This window comes from Suncus etruscus, chromosome Y, assembly GCF_024139225.1.
Source record: "Suncus etruscus isolate mSunEtr1 chromosome Y, mSunEtr1.pri.cur, whole genome shotgun sequence".
Classification (NCBI taxonomy): domain Eukaryota; kingdom Metazoa; phylum Chordata; class Mammalia; order Eulipotyphla; family Soricidae; genus Suncus; species Suncus etruscus.
In genome coordinates this window covers 97,049-116,875 of record NC_064869.1, presented here as the reverse complement: position 1 = coordinate 116,875, position 19,827 = coordinate 97,049, and the positions used below count along the sequence as shown (strand labels likewise).

General features: G+C 37.8%; 1 pseudogene; it reads left to right on the top strand.

Annotated features, from left to right (window-relative positions):
* The window catches only part of LOC126000410 (heterogeneous nuclear ribonucleoprotein K-like), a 35,626-nt pseudogene extending 17,808 nt beyond the window's left edge, over positions 1-17,818 (top strand).
* Positions 17,819-19,827: the final 2,009 nt, after the last annotated feature.

Sequence of the window (19,827 nt, the reverse complement as noted above, 5' to 3'; positions counted from 1 at the left end):
TGGTCCTCAGGCTTCCCCCTCCCTCTGTACTCCAGAGGGGAGGTGCATGGGAAAAAGGGCGGGCGGACATTTGGCTTCCGTTTTTCTCCTTGATTCTGGAGACCAGCTCATGCCAGGTATAGGGTTTTTCTCCCCTAGACGTCAGTCTTTCCCTGGGCACCGGTCTAGGTAGACTCTATAGGGGTCAACAGGCTTTCCCCCTATCTCTCCCTACACTAATGGGAATGCGCTCTGGGAGGAGGGCAGGCTATTCTAGCACTGGTTTATGTTGGAACAGTCAGTGGAAATTTTTTTCTCTTTGTTTTCTAATGCTTCTAATGATCCTTGTATTTGTGACTTTATACAAATTAGATTTATAGCCTATGGCATGGTTATTTTGGAGAAGGTTCCATGTACACTTGAGAAGAACGAATGTATTCTGCTTTCTGGGGTTGGAGGGCCCTATATAAGTCTATTAGCCCTAGTTCTTTAACTTCTCATTTAAGGCTCCTATTTATTTGCTAGTTTTTTATCTGGGGATCTGTCCAATGGTGATAGTGGTATATTGATAGTAATGTGTGCGTATATTTTATATATCCATAATATCCATCTTGTATTGGGACCTTGATATTGCCCTACAAAGCTCATTTCTAATATTTTACTGCCTCAGTCCCAACCCTTATTTCCCCCCATCCTCCCAAGTAGGTGCAGCTAATGACATGAAGCTCACCACATAGAGTGATAAGTGCAATTAGAGAAATAACTACACTGAAAACTATCATAACAATGTGAATGAATGAGGGAAAAAGAAAGCCTGTCTCAAGTATAGGTGTGGGTGGGGTGGGGAGTAGGTATATCTGGGAAATTGGTGGTGGGAACCCTGTACTGGTAAAGGGGGGTGTTCTTTACATGACTGTAATCATACAACTACAATTATATTTGTAATCACAGTGTTTAAATAAGGATAATAAAAAAAAGAAAGTCTATGGGCCCGGAGAGATAGCACAGCGGTGTTTGCCTTGCAAGCAGCCGATCCAGGACCTAAGGTGGTTGGTTCGAATCCCGGTGTCCCATATGGTCCCCCGTGCCTGCCAGGAGCTATTTCTGAGCAGACAACCAGGAGTAACCCCTGAGCACCTCCGGGTGTGGCCCCAAAACAAAAACAAAAACAAACAAACAAAAAAAAGAAAGTCTAAACAGGCTAATCACTTCTAAGGAAATTGAATCAGTATCTAACAAACTCCCCAAGAACAAAAGTCCAGGTCCAGATGGTTTTACAGGTGAATTCTATCAAACATTCCGAGAAGAATTACTACCACTGATCCATAGGCTCTTCCAAAACATTGAAAAGACAGGAATCCTCTCTAATTCCTCTTAGGAGGCTAATATCACACTCATTCCCAAGGTGGCAAAAACCCCACCAAGAAAGAAAACTACAGACCAATCTCATTAATAAGCATGATGCAAAAAACCTTAACAAAATCTTAGCAAACCAAATTCATTACTACACCACAAAGATTATAAACCATGACCAAGTGGGTTTCATCCAAGGGATGCAAGGATGTTTCAACATACACATCAATCAACATCATACACCAAATCAACAACAAGACAAAAATCACTTGATTTTATCAATTGATGCAGAAAAGGTGTTTGACAAAATTCAACAGCCATTCATGATGAAAGCACTCAGCAAAATAGGACTGGAAGGAACCTTCCTCAAGATAGTTACAGCTATCTATGAAATGCCCACAGACAACATTATCCTTAATGGCAAAAAACTGAGAACATTTCCACTAAGGTCAGGAACTAGGCAAGTGTGTCCACTCTCTCTACTATTATTCAATATAGTTTTAGAAGTCCTAGCATTAGCAATCAGATAAGATAAGGGAATCAAAGGACTACAAATAGGGAAAGAGAAACTCAAACAATTCCGTTTTGCAGATGATAACATCTAGAACATCAAAAACCTTAAGGAGTCCACAGTAAAACACCTAGAAACAATTAACCAATATAGCTAAGTGACAGGATACAAAGTCAATACACAAATATACAAATATATTTATATTTGTGTATATATATACAAATTGCAAAGTAGAAGAGAAAGAGATTAAGGAGACAATCCCATTTAAAGTAATAACAAAAAAATATCAAGAACCTAGGATTCAACCTTACAAGAGAAGTGAAAGACCTATATGATGAAAACTTCAAATCACTTCAAAAATATTGAAAATGATCTAAGGAAATGGAAGAACATACCTTGCTCAAGGGTAGGTAGAATCAACATCATCAAAATGACTAACTTACCTACACTTCTATATAGATTCAATGCAATCCCTCTCCAAATTCAGATATAATTTTTTTTGGGGGGTGGTCACCAGGCTGTATGCTCAGAAATCGCTCCTGGCAGGCTCGGGGGACCATATGAGATGCCGGGATTTGAACCAAAGACTTTCTGCATGAAAGGCAAATGCCTTACCTCTATGCTATCTCTCCAGTCCCCAGACATCATTTTTTAAAGATTTAGAACAATCAATCAAAAATTCATCTCGAAGCACCAAAGACCCAACTTAGCCAAGTACATACTGAAAAACAGGAAGCTCAGTGGCATCTCTTTATCTAACATGAAGCTATACTATAAAGCTATAGTGATCAAAACAGCATGGAACAAAGACAGAGCCTCATACCAGTGAGATAGAACAGAATATCCAGAGATAAACCCCCAAATATACAGTGAACTGAGATTTGACAAAAGAGCCAAGAACTTGAAATGGAAGACAGTCTCTTCAACAATTAGTGTTGAAACAACTGGACAACCACCTGTAAGAAATTGAAAATTGATCCATACCTTAGTTTACACAAAAGTCAACTGAAAAATAGGCAGAACACTCCAAGATCTATATACCAAAATACCTTTGAGGATATAAAGACAATGGCAAAAAATTTAGTTTCAAAGCTAAACAAATGGGACAACATCAAACTAAAAAGTTTCTGCATACTAGAAGACAGTTAATGGAATGGGAAAAAATTTTTTCACTCAACACATCAAATAAAGGACTGATATCTAGGATATATAAAGCACTCAGAAAGCTGAGCTCCAAAAAATCTAATAAAGCCATAGAAAAATGGGGAGAAATAATGAATAGACACTTCTCTGTGGAAGAATAAAAGATGGCCAACAGGCATATGAAAACATGCTCACCTTCACTTATCATTCGAGAAATCCAAATCACGACAACAATGAGGTACCACCTTACACCAGTGAGGATGGCACTCATCAAAATAACGGGACCAATCTCTGTCCCGTGGATGGATCTACAAAATATTATGTTAAATGAAGCCAGAATATGATAGAATGATAGCGCTTTCATTATGTGCTTAGAATATACACCATATATACATGTAATACTCCATGAACAAATACAATGGTCTAATAGGGTAGAATCTCCACTGTAGGTGTCAACATTTACTGGGGAGTAGTGTCCAAAACAAGTGGAAGAGGAACACAAAGCCTCAACTGTCAATATACCATAAAGAAACCAGCAACAACAGAAACAAAAGCTTAGAAAGAACAGGTATGTAATCAGTCTTTTACTACAAAGTCCTATAATAATGTCACAGGAATCTTATATGCTGTTTCAGGTAAAGAATATGACTTATAGTCAGAGACTTCAGTGGAAGTTATATTTAATAACAATGTGTTTTAATGCCCTAATCTTACTAGATTTAAAATAACCTCTTAAGTTTTTTTTTGTCCACTGCGGTTCTTGGATACAAAGGGCAGCCACCTCATTTGACACCTTGGTGCTCAGTTACACTAGATACCATATTCAGTTTGCATTATGAAAATGTCTAATACTCTAATATACCCTTTCTCTCTGGTTTATGGCCTCTATTAGGACCTAAAATATGTGACCATAAAGACCACTGAAACAGCCAACTGCGAACTACAGGACCCACTCATGAAACACATTTGAGCAACTGAACAAACAGTTCCTTTCTCTCTCCAGTCTTCTCTCTTACTACTTCTTTTTTTTCTACTTTTTCTTCTTCTATCTCTTCTTCCTCATCAAAAATTCAATCTATGTCAAATAAAACCAACACTGTTAGCCATTCCTATATAGGGTAGCCACCTACATAAATAGGCCTCATTAACACATTATTTAGTACTCACAATGCAAAACATATGTGTATCCTAAATTGCTCCAGCTATTATTTAACACTGAAACCTTCATTTAAGAAGGTACATCTCCATCACTGACGAAATCCCTAGAAACTGAGAAAACCTCCCAATTCCGACACACCGACCCAATCTCTTTATAAATTTTCCTTTACCTTATTTTTACTATATTTACCTATTTTTCTGTTCTCCTCTATTATCTTTTGCCTTACTTTCTTCTTTTTCTTAAGCAATACCTAAGCTAATGATTGTATGTTTTTATGTGGGTATGAGTACATAGAGGACTCCTCTATGAGAGGCAAACCTAAATTGTCAACAACCCATGCCTACAGTGTATATAGCCCCTCCTATATATTATCCCTTTTCTCCCCCCCCCTTCAGAAATCTTACTATCCCTTCATCCCCCTATCCCAATCTGATATTAATGCTTTTGACCCTCAGTTCTTAACCCATCAAGACCAACGCTACCCCAATAAGCCATCACCCAGCTCTCAAGCGAAGGGACACCCACTCAGACCCACATCTCATCCCCAGCAAGAAAATACAACCAACACTATGCTGACTCATGCTCTGCGGCCCTCCTTCTCACCCCTCCCAAATGTGGACTGTTGTTCGATATGGACTCAGCTCTAAGAGAATCTCCAGTGCAAGAAATCGAATAGACTTTTCTGCCACAAATCTTTTCTCAATATCAAGAAGATCAAAGTGTGTGATGAAAATGTGCCCTGGATCCCACACCCTCCCCACAAGATTATCTCAAAAGACAATTGGGAAGCCTATATTTCCTTTATAAGTTTAAGACCTATAAAATACTACCTCTTAATCTCTTTATCGCCAAATGTAAGGTAGTTTCCTGCATCCCTTTGTTCCCTTAATTTTTAAAAACTTATTTTTATTTTTTCCCTTTGTGAGTATGGATAGATAAATAGATAGATAGGTAGATAGATGATAGATAGATAGATAGATAGATAGAGATTTTTTTGATCTTGTATCTGTTTTCTCTTTTTTCCCTTAACTCCACCTGTTTTGTTTCTGCTTAATACAAAGACCTACAAGAAAAGTCTTGCCTGGGATAATAAATAGCTTAGGTAAAAACCAGGACACACAGAGGATGGAGCCTGACATTCTCACCCCCGCAAATGGACCAGCAATATAATATAGCACCATGTCTTCTTGCAAAGACATATTAAAACAAGGGGGAAAATTTACATATAAAAACAAGCTCTTATCTACTAGGGATAAGAACTCATACACTTTATAATACAGTGGCACCTCCAACCTTAAACATATGTCATGTAGACCCAATTTAGATTCCAGATGACTAGACTGCAACCATCCAACCCCGAACCCATGATCCCAGACAGTTCTCCTCAATAGCTTCAGGAACCAGTCTCACTCTGGGACATTCTTAATACTGCTCTGACACCAAGAAGTGGACTAAATACAACATTTAAGAGAAACAGAGTGGCAAAAATGGATCAAAAAACTAAAGCCAACATTCTGTTGCCTACAAGAAACACATCTAAATAGACAAAACAAACATAGACTCAAATTAAAAGGCTGGAGGAAAATCATCCAAGCAAACAACTCACTTAAAAAAGCTGGTGTGGCCATATTAGTATCAGATGACACAAACTTTAGACTCAGAAAGGTTATAAGGGACAAAGGTGGTCATTTCTTATTAATCCAAGTATATGTACAGCAAGAAAAAAATCACTCTCCCAATGAGGGATCAGCAAAACACTTAATACAATTGCTGACAAACCTGAAAGAAGACACCAATAGCAACACAATAATAGTGGGAGACCTCAACACTGCCCTGTTACCCCTTAATGGGTCAACCTGGCTGAAACCCAATAAGAATATACTAGCTCTGGAAAGAGAAATGGAAGAAAGTGGACGAGTAGATATATATAGGGTATTCCATCCCCACAAAATAGAATACACATTCTTCTCCAATGCACATGGGTCATTTTCCAGGATAGATCACAACCTGGACCATAATACATATCTCCATAAAATCAAAGGTTAGAAATTGTACAGACTACCTTCTCAGATCACAAGGCACTAAACTCAGAAGTGAACTACAAAGGGTAACAGAAGAAAAACTTTAACACCAGGACTTTATAAACAGCACACTGCTAAAAAAAAACCAGGGGGTCAGAGATGAAATCACAGAAGAAATAAAAACATTTATGGAAACAAATAACAATGAAGACACAAACTATCAGAATTTATGGGACAGAGCAAAAGCAGTACTAAGAGGTTAATTTACAGCTTTACAAGCTTATATCAGATAAAAAAAAGAGGGGCCTACATAAATAGTTTAATGGCAAAGCTTTTAAAATTAGAAAATAATCAACAAAAGAAAACAAAAATAAATAGGAGGAAATAATAAAGCTTAGAGCAGAAATCAATGCAATGGAAATAAAAATACAATTCAAAAGATCAATGAAAGCAAAAGTTGGTTCCTTAAAAAATAAACAAGATTTATAAACCACTAGCAAAATATAGAAACAGTGAGAAAAAAACGTAATAAACCAAATTAGAAATGAAAAAGGGTGCGATTACTATAGATACTGCAGAGATACAAAAGGTAAGCAAAGAATACTTTGAGAAACTCTAGGCCACAAAACATGGGAACCTGGAAGAAATGGAAATACAATCTTCCACGGTTAAACCAGGATGTCCTCGCATATCTAAATAGACACATCACTATTGAGGACATTAAAAGAATAATCAAAAGTCTACCCAAAAACAAAAGCCCAGGCCCAGATGGATTCAGTAATGAATTCTTTCAAACCTTTCAAAGGAACTACTCCCAATAATTTTCAGGCTCTTTTGTGAAAAATCAGGAACACTCCCAAATAGTTTTTATGAAGGTAACATCACCCTGATACTAAAACCAGACAGAGATGTTGCAAGAAAACTACAGACTAATATCCCTGATGAACACAGATGCAAAGTCATCAACAAAATTCTGGCAAATGGAATACAATGCCTCATCAAGAAGATCATACTCCACAATCAAGTAGGATTCATTCCACGAATGCAAGGATTGTTTAACATATGTAAATCATCAACATTATAAACCATATCAAGAAAAAGAAAATAAGAACCAGATGGTCATGTCAATAGTTGCAGAGGAAGCATTTGATAGGGTCCAACACACATTCTAGGTAAAAACTCTCAACAAAATGAGAATGGAAGAAACTTTTTTAATATAGTCAAGGCCATCTACCACAGCCAAAGGCAAATGTTATTCTCAAGAGTGATAAATTAAAAGCCTTTTATCTAAAATCTGGTACAAGACAAGGTTGCCCTCTCTCACCACTCCTATTCAACATAGTGCTGGAATTTCTTGACATAGTGATTAGGCAAGAAAAAGATATCAAGGGCATCCAGATAGGAAAGGAAAAAGTCAAGTGCTCACTGTTTGTAGATGACAGGAAAGGAAGAAGTCAAGTGCTCACTGTTTGCAGATGACATGATAATATATTTAGAAAACCCTAAAGACTACCAAAAAACTTCTAGAAACAATAGATTCATATAGTAAAGTGGTAGGCTACAAAATTAACACTCAAAAATCAATGGCTTTTTTATACACCAATAATGATAGAAAAGAAATGGACATTAAAGAAACAACTCCATTCACATTAGAGTCACACAAATTCAAATATCTTGAAATCAACTTAACTAAAGACGTGAAGGACCTATACAAAGAAAACTACAAAACCGTGTTTTAAGAAATAAAAGAGGACACAAGTAAATTGAAATACATACCCTGCTCATAGATGGCAGGATTAATATCATTAAAATGGCAATACTCCCCAAAGCACTGTACAGATTTAATGCAACCCCTCTAAGAATAACCATGATATTCTTCAAAGAAATGAATCAGCACTCCTAAAATTCATTTGGAACAATAGACACCCACGAATAGCTAGCTAATGCAGTGGTCGGCAACCTGCAGCTCGCGACCACATGCAGCTCTTTGCACTTTTAATTTGGTTCTCTGTGTGCCGGGTGGCTGCTCCAGGTATCAGGACTCTGCTCCTAGCCTGTCAGTGCGCGCCTTGTGTGGCTCTCAAAATAAATTTCAATCCTGGTTTTGTGTAGATTTGGCTCAGTTGAAGAAAAAGGTTGCCGACCACTGAGCTAGTGCATCCCTTGGGAAAAGGAGTATGGGTGACATCACCTCTCAAACTTTAAATTGTATTACAATTACAATTACAATTGAATTACATAGCACTGGACTAAAGTCAGACCTTCAGGTCAGTGGAATAGACTTGAGTATTCAGAGAATATGCCCCTGATAGATACTATCTATAATATAATATATTACATATGTATGTATATATTTTGTATGTACATATATATGTATATATTATGTACATATATCATATGTATAATATATACACATATATTATGTATTATATTATATGTAATATGTTACATTATATATATTATAATATATACATATAAATATATTATATATAATATATGTGTATATATTATACATATAATATATATATACAATGCATATATCTGCCCCCAATATATACAATCAATGAATCATTATATGGGCAAGAAATGCAAAATGCAGCAAGGAAAGCCTCTTCTTGGGGCTAGAGAGATAGCATGAAGGTAGCGTGTCTGCCTTGCATGCAGAAGAACCGCAGTTCGAATCCCGGCATCCCATATGGCCCCCCGAGCCTGCCAGGATCAATTTCTGAGTGTAGAGCCAGGAGTAACCCCGGAGCGCTGCAGGATGTGATCCAAAAACCAAAAATCAAAAAAAGGAAAGTCTCTTCAACAAGTGGTGATGGAGCAACTGGTCAGTCACTTGCAAACAAGCAAACTCAGATCTCCATCTAACACCATGTGCAAAGGTCAAATCCAAATGGATTAAAGAGCTGAGTATCAGACCTGAAACCATAAGGTATAATGAACAACACATAGGTAAAACACTCCATGACACTGAGAGTAAAGGCATCTTCAAGGCAGAAACAGCACTCTCTATACAATTGGAAACAGATAAACAGAAGCTTCTACACCTCAAAGTAAATAGTGCCTAGATACAAAAGCCGCCCACAATAGGGAAGAAACTATTCACCCAATGCCCATCAGACAAGAGGCTAATAACTAAGATATACAAGTTACTGACAGAAATTAACAAGAAAAAAATCATCTAACCCCATCAAAAAATGGGGAGAAGAAATGAATAGACAATTTCTCAAAGAAGAAATACAAATGCCAAAAGGCACATGAAAAAATGTTCCACATCACTAATTATCAGGGAGATGAAAATCAAAACAACAATGAGGTACCATTTCATGCCACAGAGACTGACACACATCACAAAGAACAAGAACAGTCAGTGTTGGTGGGGATGTGGGGAGAAAGGAACTCTCATTCACTGCTGGTGGAAATTGCATCTAGTTTATCCTTTATGGAAAAGAATATGGATATTGCTCAAAAAATGGAATTTGAGCTCTCATATGCTCCAGCTATATCACTCCTAGGGATGTACCCTAGGAACACAAAAATGAAATACAAAAATCCCTTCCTCACACTTATATTCATTGCAGCACTATTCACAATAACCAGGCTCTGGAAACAACCAAGATGCCCTTCAACAGATGAATGGCTAAAGAAACTGTGGTACATATACACAATGGAATATTTTGCAGCCATCAGGATAGATGAAGTCATGAAATTTTCCTTTACATGGATATACATCGAATCTATTATGCTGAGTGAAATAAGTCAGAGAGAGAGATAGATATACAGAGTAGTCTCACTCATCTATGGGTTTTAAGAAAAATTAAGGATATTATTGTAATATGTCTAGAAATGAGAGCCAGATGGACCGACTCATGATATGAAGCTCACCTCAAGGAGTGTGAATATAGTTAGAACACTAACAAAACCATGTCAATGTTAGTGAGTGAGAGAAGTATAATGCCTTTCTCACAAACAGGCAAAGTGTGTAGGAGGAGGGAGATGTGGTGCATTGGTGGTTGGAAATGTTGCACTGGTGAAGGGGGTTTCCTTTTTTGTTTTTTTTTTTTGTTTTGTTTTTGGGTCACACCCGGCAGTGCTAAGGGTTACTCCTGGCTGTCTGCTCAGAAATAGCTCTTGGCAGGCATGGGGGACCATATGGGACACTGGGATTGGAACCAACCACCTTTGGTCCTGGATCAGCTGCTTGCAAGGCAAATGCTGCTGTGCTATCTCTCTGGGCCCGGGGGTTTCCTTTTTGTGACTGAAACTCAACTACAGTCATGTTCTAATCACACTATTTAAATAAGAATATAAAAAAAAATGTTTAAGGCCACTTAGTGATGTCCAGGGGCTTCTCCTATTTGAGCGTTCAAGGAACGCATTCAAGAGGAATCAATTTTATTTTCAAGTATGCAAAGAATATGCACAAGCCCACTGAGCTATCTTTTCAAGCAAATAGTTCTTTAAACTAAAAATATTTTTCTTCCACATTTTGACAGAGATATATCTACATCAAAATTAAGTTTCATAGTATAGCCAGTTAGGTATTTACCTTGCATGCAGCCAATCTGGATTCCATGAATTCCACATGGTTGTTCCAGGTACCATCAGGAGTGGAGAGACAGGAGTAACAACAGACCATTATTAGATGTGGTACAAAAAACAGAAATGAAAACCAAAACCTCTGTTTTTATATAAAAAGCATACAAGTTTTTGTTCTTGAGCTATGTCCCTCACTCACTTAATTTTATTTCATTTTTTATGAGCAAAGTACTTTTTTTTTTTACTGAAACTTACTGAGAAAAACACGAGAGAAGAAATGTGTTCAAAAGAGAGAACACAATGAAAAAAAAAAGACAAAAACAAGAGATTAAAAAGCTGAAACAAGCTTAATTTTTAATTAAGGGTAAGCTGATCAATAAGACATAGGTTGGAGTTAGGTGTAACCCCTGACCATTGGCAGATGTGGCCCAAGAAACAAAAAATAAAGAAACCAAAGAAAAGAAGCTAAGACAAAAAATGAGTTTACAACAAATTGATCACCTGACATGTTTGAAGTTTTCTTTAGTTCCTGGAATATCTGTAGGAAACTCATCAGCTGTACTACTTCCACAGAATCTATAGCATTCTGATCAAGGACAACTTGCATCATAAAGTTATAAATCTGAAAGTTTAAATGAAAACATGGTATCTGACATTTACATATTTAATAAGACAAAATGATTGCTATTTCCTCTAGTTCCTTGGCATTAGCATATCCAAGCTTAATTTTAAAATTTCTTACTAGTTCATTTTTGAATCTGACAGTTTGAACTCCAGAAATATGTAGATTTTCCATGAGTAACATGACCAATCATACCTATAAAGAAAGTCTAATTTACATAAACATTTTAATAGTTTAAAAAGACTTTTTAGGGTATAATTTAATCTGTATGATTAAATGTTATTTCTTCCTTATGTCCTTTCCATGCAAGTCTTTCTAAAATTATAGCTGAAAACCTTCACAAAGGTTTTCCAACTTATTTTTTTAAATTGTGTAAAACAAGTCATTCTACTTACTGAAGTCTGAAAAAAATTAAATAAGAGCTTGCACACCCTAGTTTAAGTTCACAAAATTGTCTCAGGCATACAGCTTTGAAAGGTCATATTGAACACAAGGCCCTACCACTCAATATAATAGTTTCCTCTGGCCCTAGTTTGCAAACATTAACAGGGATAAATGAATGAACACAGACACAAAAATTAGTCAAGTTTATTAGAAAAATAGTTTTTTATTAAAATTTTTTATATTCTATTTTACCCTCTTAGGCTCTATATTATTTTTAATTTGGGGGTCATGGCTGAGCACCACCAGACATGGTTCAAAAATAAAACAAAACAAATAAATATATACACACATATATATTTAAAATCTGTAATTTAAAAATATATAAGCGACTTCTAAAACATATACGTATGATTTTAATAAACTAGTCTTAGGCCAATAAGCATTTCACCTGGTCATTAAATTTGAATTAAGTAAATGTCTTTCACTAGAAAAATAGTACAATAACTTTTACTTTACTTCCCAGGACAATGTGACTTGACCATTATAATCCAAAGCTTTTTTATTGATGTGTCTGAATCCCAATATAATTAAAAAAAACTGCGCAAAAACAGATTAAAACTCATTGAGTTGATACTACTTAGGAAGAAGTCCATAATTGTGTAACTTTATGTAGCAGCAGCTGGATACAACACAAAACCGACCTAGGTTCAATGTGAGTACCAGAGTGCTAATTGGAACCCCATATAGTTGCTTCTTAACTCAACCAGGAATGTCTGAGGACAGAGCCAAGATTGAGTCCTCAACAACAGTATATCTGGCAAAAAAAAAAAAGAGAGATAATTTATTCTTATATATATTAGTTGTGGTTTGTCTATTGATATCCTTTTATGACAGTGGCGTTCACATCCTGCAATACAATTTAAAATGTAACATAGAAAAATATTAATTGTAATTTCGTCTGATTTTCTACAGAAAATTACCATTAGCCTTTTCTGTAAACGAATTATCTTCCCTGCAAGTGTCTATTTCAAAGGAATAATTGTTTATGTTGGGACTTTAAAAGCACTTAGAAGTACAAAGTATACACTTTGCTATTCCACTACAGATATATGCTAAGAACCAAAAAAAGATTTTTTTTTAGAGTAGGCTACTAGGCCCTTTTAAGGCTTATAAAGTAAGTAAACAATGTTAAAAGATGCCTGAAATGTTCACAAGCAGACTTTTACTATATGTTTCGCAACATAATTTCCCAGGAATCCTTAAGTAAAACTGAAGTGTAACCGGAGACTATAGTCCTTCTTATAGCCCAATTCATTCAAAATACATTTTCTTTGAGGGGGAGGGGTTGGTCTGGGGCCAAACCCGATAAAGGTCAGAAATCGCTCCTGGCTTAGGGGACCTTACAGGACGCCGGGAGGATCGACCGCAGTTCTTCTAGGCTAGAGCGTGCAAGGCGGACGCCTCGCCACCGCTCCAGCCCCAAAGTAATCAGAATTATTTTTTATGTGTTTAATGTCAAAAATAAATTAGCACAGTCAAACTATTTTTTATGGACAATGAGTCAGTGGCTCTGACTTTGTTTTGCGGGGAGGGGTACTCCCGGACACTCAGGGGTTCCTCCAGCGCTCAGAAACCGCTCCTGGGGGACCGTATGGGACGCAAGGGGATCGAACGACTTACCACTGTGCTATCGCTCCGCCTCCTCTATCACATTTCCTTCATAGTTGGCACGGCCTCTTAAAAAGTGCAGAGATACATCCACAAGCCGAGAACCTTATTTTGTATCCACCAATAATGAAATCTTACCAGTGTTGCGAGATCTCGGCGAGAAAGATGTGGTTGCCTTACTCTCAACCTACGCCACTTTAGGAAAAGTCAGCCGCCAAAACTCATGTAGGACCCTTCGCAAGAAGCAGGTGAGGACTCGCTGATAGAAAGGCAATCTAGTGCTTTGGCCAGTGAAACGAGGTTAAAAGTACAGCAGAAATCACACTGCTTACATGTCTTTAGACTTGAATATGTACAGTAACTATCGTCTAATTAAAAATACAAGACAAGTTTTTGGGTCTATTATCATTAGACCTGCTGAATATCCTTGCAGGCAATTCTTAGGGCAGCCCCCTCTGATCAAAGTAAATAATTCTATAAATGTACAGGAATCGTTCCTGTTTCCTATGGAAGTTACTTAGAACCTACATTGACTATGAGAGTTTAATGAAGAGAAATAATTTTGTTTTAGTTTTTAGTTTGGGGGCCATACCGGTAGCACTCAGTTACTCCAGAAATTACTCCTGGTAGGCCCAAGATGGGGTGCTGGGAATTAAATGTGGTCAAGCATGTATAATGCAAACACCCTACCCATTTTGGTTCCGGCCCCAGAAATATTTTCATATACATATTTTTATATTTAATAACCTGTGGTCAGTCCCACCAATTGCCTGGGCCCTAGAAACCAGGTGATGTAACCAATTTTAGAATGCCCTTAGGCATGTCAAAGGTAGGAGGAGAACGGCTCATATAATGTTAATTTGATTCTAGCTACTTGATATTTTACACTTGAGAGTAATTTTTTTCTTTGATACATTGTTGCATAAAATATATGGTCTCTTGTCTCAGTGATAGTATGTAGTTATGGTGTGTGCCTTGAACATAGACTACCCTGGTTCAATTCCCAATACCCATATATTCCCCTGAACCTCCTAGGAATTAATTCTGAAGAGCCCTGAGTAACTACTGGGTATAACCAACACCCACTCATCCACCTTTCACCCACCCAAATACATGATTTTTAGGCCAGAGAGATAGTACACGGGCACCTTTGCTTTGTATACAGCTGACCTGATTTTAATCCTCAGCATCTCAATCCTCCTTGAGTGAAACCTAAGTGCATAGTCAAAATTAATCCTTAAATGTAACAGGATGTGACCCCTCCCAAAAAATGATCAGGTTCTGTACATATACAACAATAGATCAGGACTTTAGTATGTGCTGGAAATTATGGTTAAATTCCAGTACCCATTTATGTTGTTTCACAGAGCATTATCAGAACTGATTGACTACCACCTGAAAAGAGGGAGGGAAGAAAGCAACATACTGGAGTATTAATTTTGTTTAAAAAATAATTTTGGGTCAGCTAGAAAATGCTTAAGAAGTACAGAGAGTAAAGCACTGGCCTTGTAAGTGACCCACTTGAATTCCATATCTGACACTGGCAATATCCTGGGAGCCTTTCAAGAGTAATCCCTGAACATAGCCAGAATTAAGCCCTGAGCATAGATAGTGTGACCAAAATTTTGCTAAAGGAGAAAAAGCCATGAGGGTTGAGAGACAACAGAGGGTATGATAATCTGTTGTGCCCATAGCCTACTGGATTCAATCCCTGACCTCAGATGACTATTTGGAGTCTGCCAGGAGTGATCCTGGAGCACAAAGCCAGAAGTAACACCTGATACCAATGAGTGTTCCCCTCAAATAATATCAAACATATAAATACCACCAAAATTTTGAACACCTACAGTCAAAATTTACAGCATAGGGTATGTGGAGGGCAATAGCACAGTGAGTAGAGTGTTTGCCTTGCATGTTGCCTTCCCAGTTCAATTCTCAGCTTCCATCTAGTTCCTTGAGCCACCAGTAATGATTTCTGAGTAAAGCAAGGAGTATTGCCTGAGAGCCTCAAAGTGTGGCCCAAAAACAAAAACAAAAAAGTTACACTATCAGGACTGAACTTAGACTACCTGGTAGTCTACTAATGGTCCTTTAAGAATTGTTTTGGGGGGCCGGCGAAGTGGCGCTAGAGGTAAGGTCTCTGCCTCGCCAGCCAGTGGCTGTTTTGGAAGTCAAAGAAAATGTAATGTAAAAAAATTTTGTTTATATCTAGCTTTTCATACTAAATGCATTTTATGACCCCTAATATTTGTAATGTTTAGTAATTTTTGTTTTGTTTTGTGTCATGGTATTGCCAGTTTTTATTACATATGCTAATTTTAATTGTGAGCCAACAAAATTTAGTTCTTCATTAAAGATACAGTTAAAGGTGGAAATAATTGCATCCAACCTAGGATAAATCCCCAGCACATAGTATGCTTCTCTGTACCCATGAGAAGTGGTATCTGAGTACAAGGTAAGAGCAAGCCTGAGCACAGCCCAGTGTGGATCCTTTCACCCCACAACTCTTATACCTTGACACCTGCAAAAGAAGAAAGATACAGTGAGGCTGGGAACAGGGTAGAGCAGGTACACACATTGTTAATTTGTTGTTTGTCTTCTTTTGGGGTCACACCTAGTGGTGTTCAGTAGTTAACTCTGGCTCTGCATTCAAGAACTGCTCTAAGAAAAAGGAGGAAGGGGGGCTGGAGAGATAGCACAGCGGTGTTTGCTTTGCAAGCAGCTGATCCACGATCTAAGGTGGTTGGTTCGAGTCCCAGCATCCCATATGGTTCCCCCATGCCTGCCCGGAGTTATTTCTGAGCAGATAGCCAGGAGTAACCCCTGTGTGCTACCAGGTGTGTCCCAAAAACAAACACAAAAAAAAAAAAAGAGGAAGGTACTCAGGGTGAAAGCTCTGAGGAAGCTGTTCTCTTTCTCTGTTGTACCAGTTTAACATTTGCTGACATCTCACTTGTTGGTCTCCTACAGTCTGGTGTGCTCATTTAATATCAGAAAATGAAACTGAATAGCCTGGGGAAACTTTACCCAACACCAAAACTAATGGTGAGTTTGGTAAATGCTGGGCTGATGAGGAACAAGATTTTAAGAGATGTAGAACAACTGATGATAGTTGAATTATGTATTTTGTTTCATATGCTGGTGTCATGATTGGGAAAGGAGGTAAGACTATTAAAGATCTCTTCACAGACTACCATGCTAAAATTTCAGTACCAGACAGCAAAGGCCCTGAGTACATATTGAGTATCAGTATTGATGTGGAAACAATCAAAGAAATTCTAAAGAAAATCATCCCAACCTGGGGTTCCCATCACTCACTGCAACAGCCAGCTTCTGCTTAAGTCAGATGCTGTGGAATGCTTAAATTGCCAGTTTTATAAATGAAAATTTTGACTTCCAGTTGAGACTGTTTATTCATCATAGTCTGGCAGTCAAAGATGCCAAAATCAAAGAATTACAAGAGAACACTCAGGTAACAATCATACTTTTCCAGGAATGCTGTCTGCATTTTATTGACAGAGTTGTGCAGGAAAACCAGATAGAGTTGTAAAATAAAGAGCACCCATGAGGCAGAGAAATAGCACAGCAGTAGAGCATTTGCTGGCACACAGCTGAGCCAGGATCTATGGTGGTTCAACTCCCAGATCCCAAATGGTCCCATGAGCCTGCCAGGAGTGATTTCTGAGTACAGAGCTAAACGTAACCCCTGAGTGTCACTGGGTCTGACCCAAAAACCAAAAACCAAAAAAAAAAAAAAAGAAAAAGAAAAAGAAAAAAAAAGGAGAAATAAAATATCATCCTTGATTATATCAGAATCTATCAAAAAACATGCACAGCCTATGATCACAATTTTTATGATAAGCCAGTGATTATGGTGATTTTACTATGATGTTTGATGACCATTATGTATATCCTGTGGATTTCCCTTGCAGTAAAGGGATGGTTCTGACAGAATGCCTTCTGGTGGCATTCTAGTGGCACCACCACTGAATAAAGAAGGTCTAATGACTTATGACAGAAGAGGAAAACCCAGAGATCATTTTGATGGCATAGTCAGTTTCAGTACTATAAAACTTGGAACTCTGCAATAGATACATGGAGCCCATCAAAATGCCAGATGGTGTATGCACCACAGTGTGGTTCTGGATATGATTATTCCTATAGTGAGTGTTGTGGCTCATATGGACATCTTCTGGACCTATTTTTACTACACAAGTAACTTCCTAAATATTTGGCTGAATCTGTTATTGGCAACGGTGGTCAATGATTTAAGCAAATTTGTCATAAGTCAAAAGCTTCAATCAAAATGAACATTTAGTAGTATCCGTAAATCAGATCATTAACATTATATAGGAACAGAAGACAGGTTCAAAATGTACAGTTTGATACAGAATAGTGTGAAGTATTATTTTGGAAAGTTTTTCTCAGACTCGTAAAAAGCTGAAGGAGTCCTGCATCATTTTTTTTAATCTGCTTATTTTTATAAAACCTACATTCCTCTGCTTCATAGGTGTTCTGCTTTTGAGATGTAGTGAAATATTTGCTGTTCAGCAACTGTAATGTTTTAATTCCTTAAAAAACAGGGTGGGTGGGGCTGGAGAGACAGCACAGCTGCATTTGCCTTGCAAGCAGCCAATCCAGGACCTAAGGTGGTTGGTTTGAATCCCGGTGTTCCATATGGTCCCCCGTGCCTGCCAGGAGCTATTTCTGAGCAGATAGCCAGGAGTAACCCCTGAGCACCTCCAGGTGTGGCCCAAAAACAAAAACAAAAAACAAACCAGGGTGGGGTGTGTACAAACACTCATTGAAATTTTGTGACAGCACCAGAGTGAGTAGATTTCCATTTTTTCATTCTTGGTGATTAATAAAGAAAATCCCTCCCACTTTCATAATTATTGTGAACACTATTTGGTGATCACTGTAATTTCAGGGGAAACAGGAAAGATAACAATAGCCCACAAGTTTCTGGCATCTAATCAGAGCAGTTTGCAGAATGCAATTCAATTTGTAAGAAATGTTTTGTTTATGTCTTTGTTTTTCAGCCACACGCAGTGATGCTCAGGGGTTACTCCTGGCTATGTGCTCAGAAATCACTCCTGGCTTAGAGGACCATCTGAGATGCCAGGAGATCAAACCACGGTCTGTCCTAGGCTAGCTTTCAAGGAAGATGCCTTATGCCCTGTGCCAGAACTCTGGCCCCTTTTGTAAGAAATGCTTCATGATTTTTAATAGGTATTTTTATTTTGACAAAAGTGGATTACGAATATTTCACAGTAAAATTTTAGGTCTATAGTGATATTGAATCAGGGCATTCCCACCACCAATTTTGTTCCCCGCGCCCATTCCCAGCATGCATCCCATATCCTCCTCCTTTGCTCCCTGGGATGCTAGTGTAAGCGGTCCTCTCTATGTCTAGCTTGTTGTAAATTGGGTATTGATTCTGTTGTCGTTGGCTTTGGATTTGGTACCTAAATCTAATCTTTTTTTTTTATTATTATTTCTACACAATTGTTCATACAACTGTTTGGTCTTGGTAACCTCCATTATTTCCCCTTCAGTTTGAGAGGCAGAACGAGATGGGTCAAGTTATGTGGTTCTGCCGGTGAGGTGGCACTAGAGGTAAGGTGTCTGCCTTGCAAGCGCTAGCCAAGGAAGGACCGTGGTTCGATCTCCCGGAGTCCCATATGGTCCCCCCAAGCCAGGGGCGATTTCTGAGCGCATAGCGAGGAGTAACCCCTAAGCATTAAACGGGTGTGGCCCCCCCAAAAAAAGTTATGTGGTTCTGTTTGAAGGAAAGAAGAAGAAAAAAAAGGAAGAAAAAAGGGGGCTTAAAACAAACAAGCAAAAAATGGGAGTTCTTCTTGAGGCTCTAAATATCTGTTTAAGAGAAAAAGGGAAAAAGGAAAAAAAACATAGCAACAATACTAAAAAAAAAAAAAAAAATCAAACTAAAAACCTGAAAAGCACCACAGCAAAAATACAGTAATCAAACAATAACCACGATCCCGAAATAAAAACAAAACAGCTCAAAACATAAATCAAAACAAAGCAAAACAAAACAAAAAACAAAAACAACAATAACAATAAGAATTAATTTGTGATATTTTTATTGCATAGGCACAGTAAATATTGGGGATATTAGAAAGGGAATCACTTGGCCTAAGAGATACAGGGTTTCTTTACCCTTGAAGTATACTGTCATGTGCATAACTCCAGGTTTCATACTTGTTTGTTTACTCTCCCCTAGGTTCTTTTGTGGTGTCTGGAAATTATCCACTCAAGCATGGATGATTAGATCAGGCCTCAGTAACTAGTGGTCTTGGTATTTACATAGGTCATAGGATGGAGCCTATAATAGAGTCTTTCCATATGGCTCTAGAGTTCTGTTTCATCATTGTTGTTTTAATCACTGTTGGGTTTTTCATGGATCCTAGGTCGAAGCCTA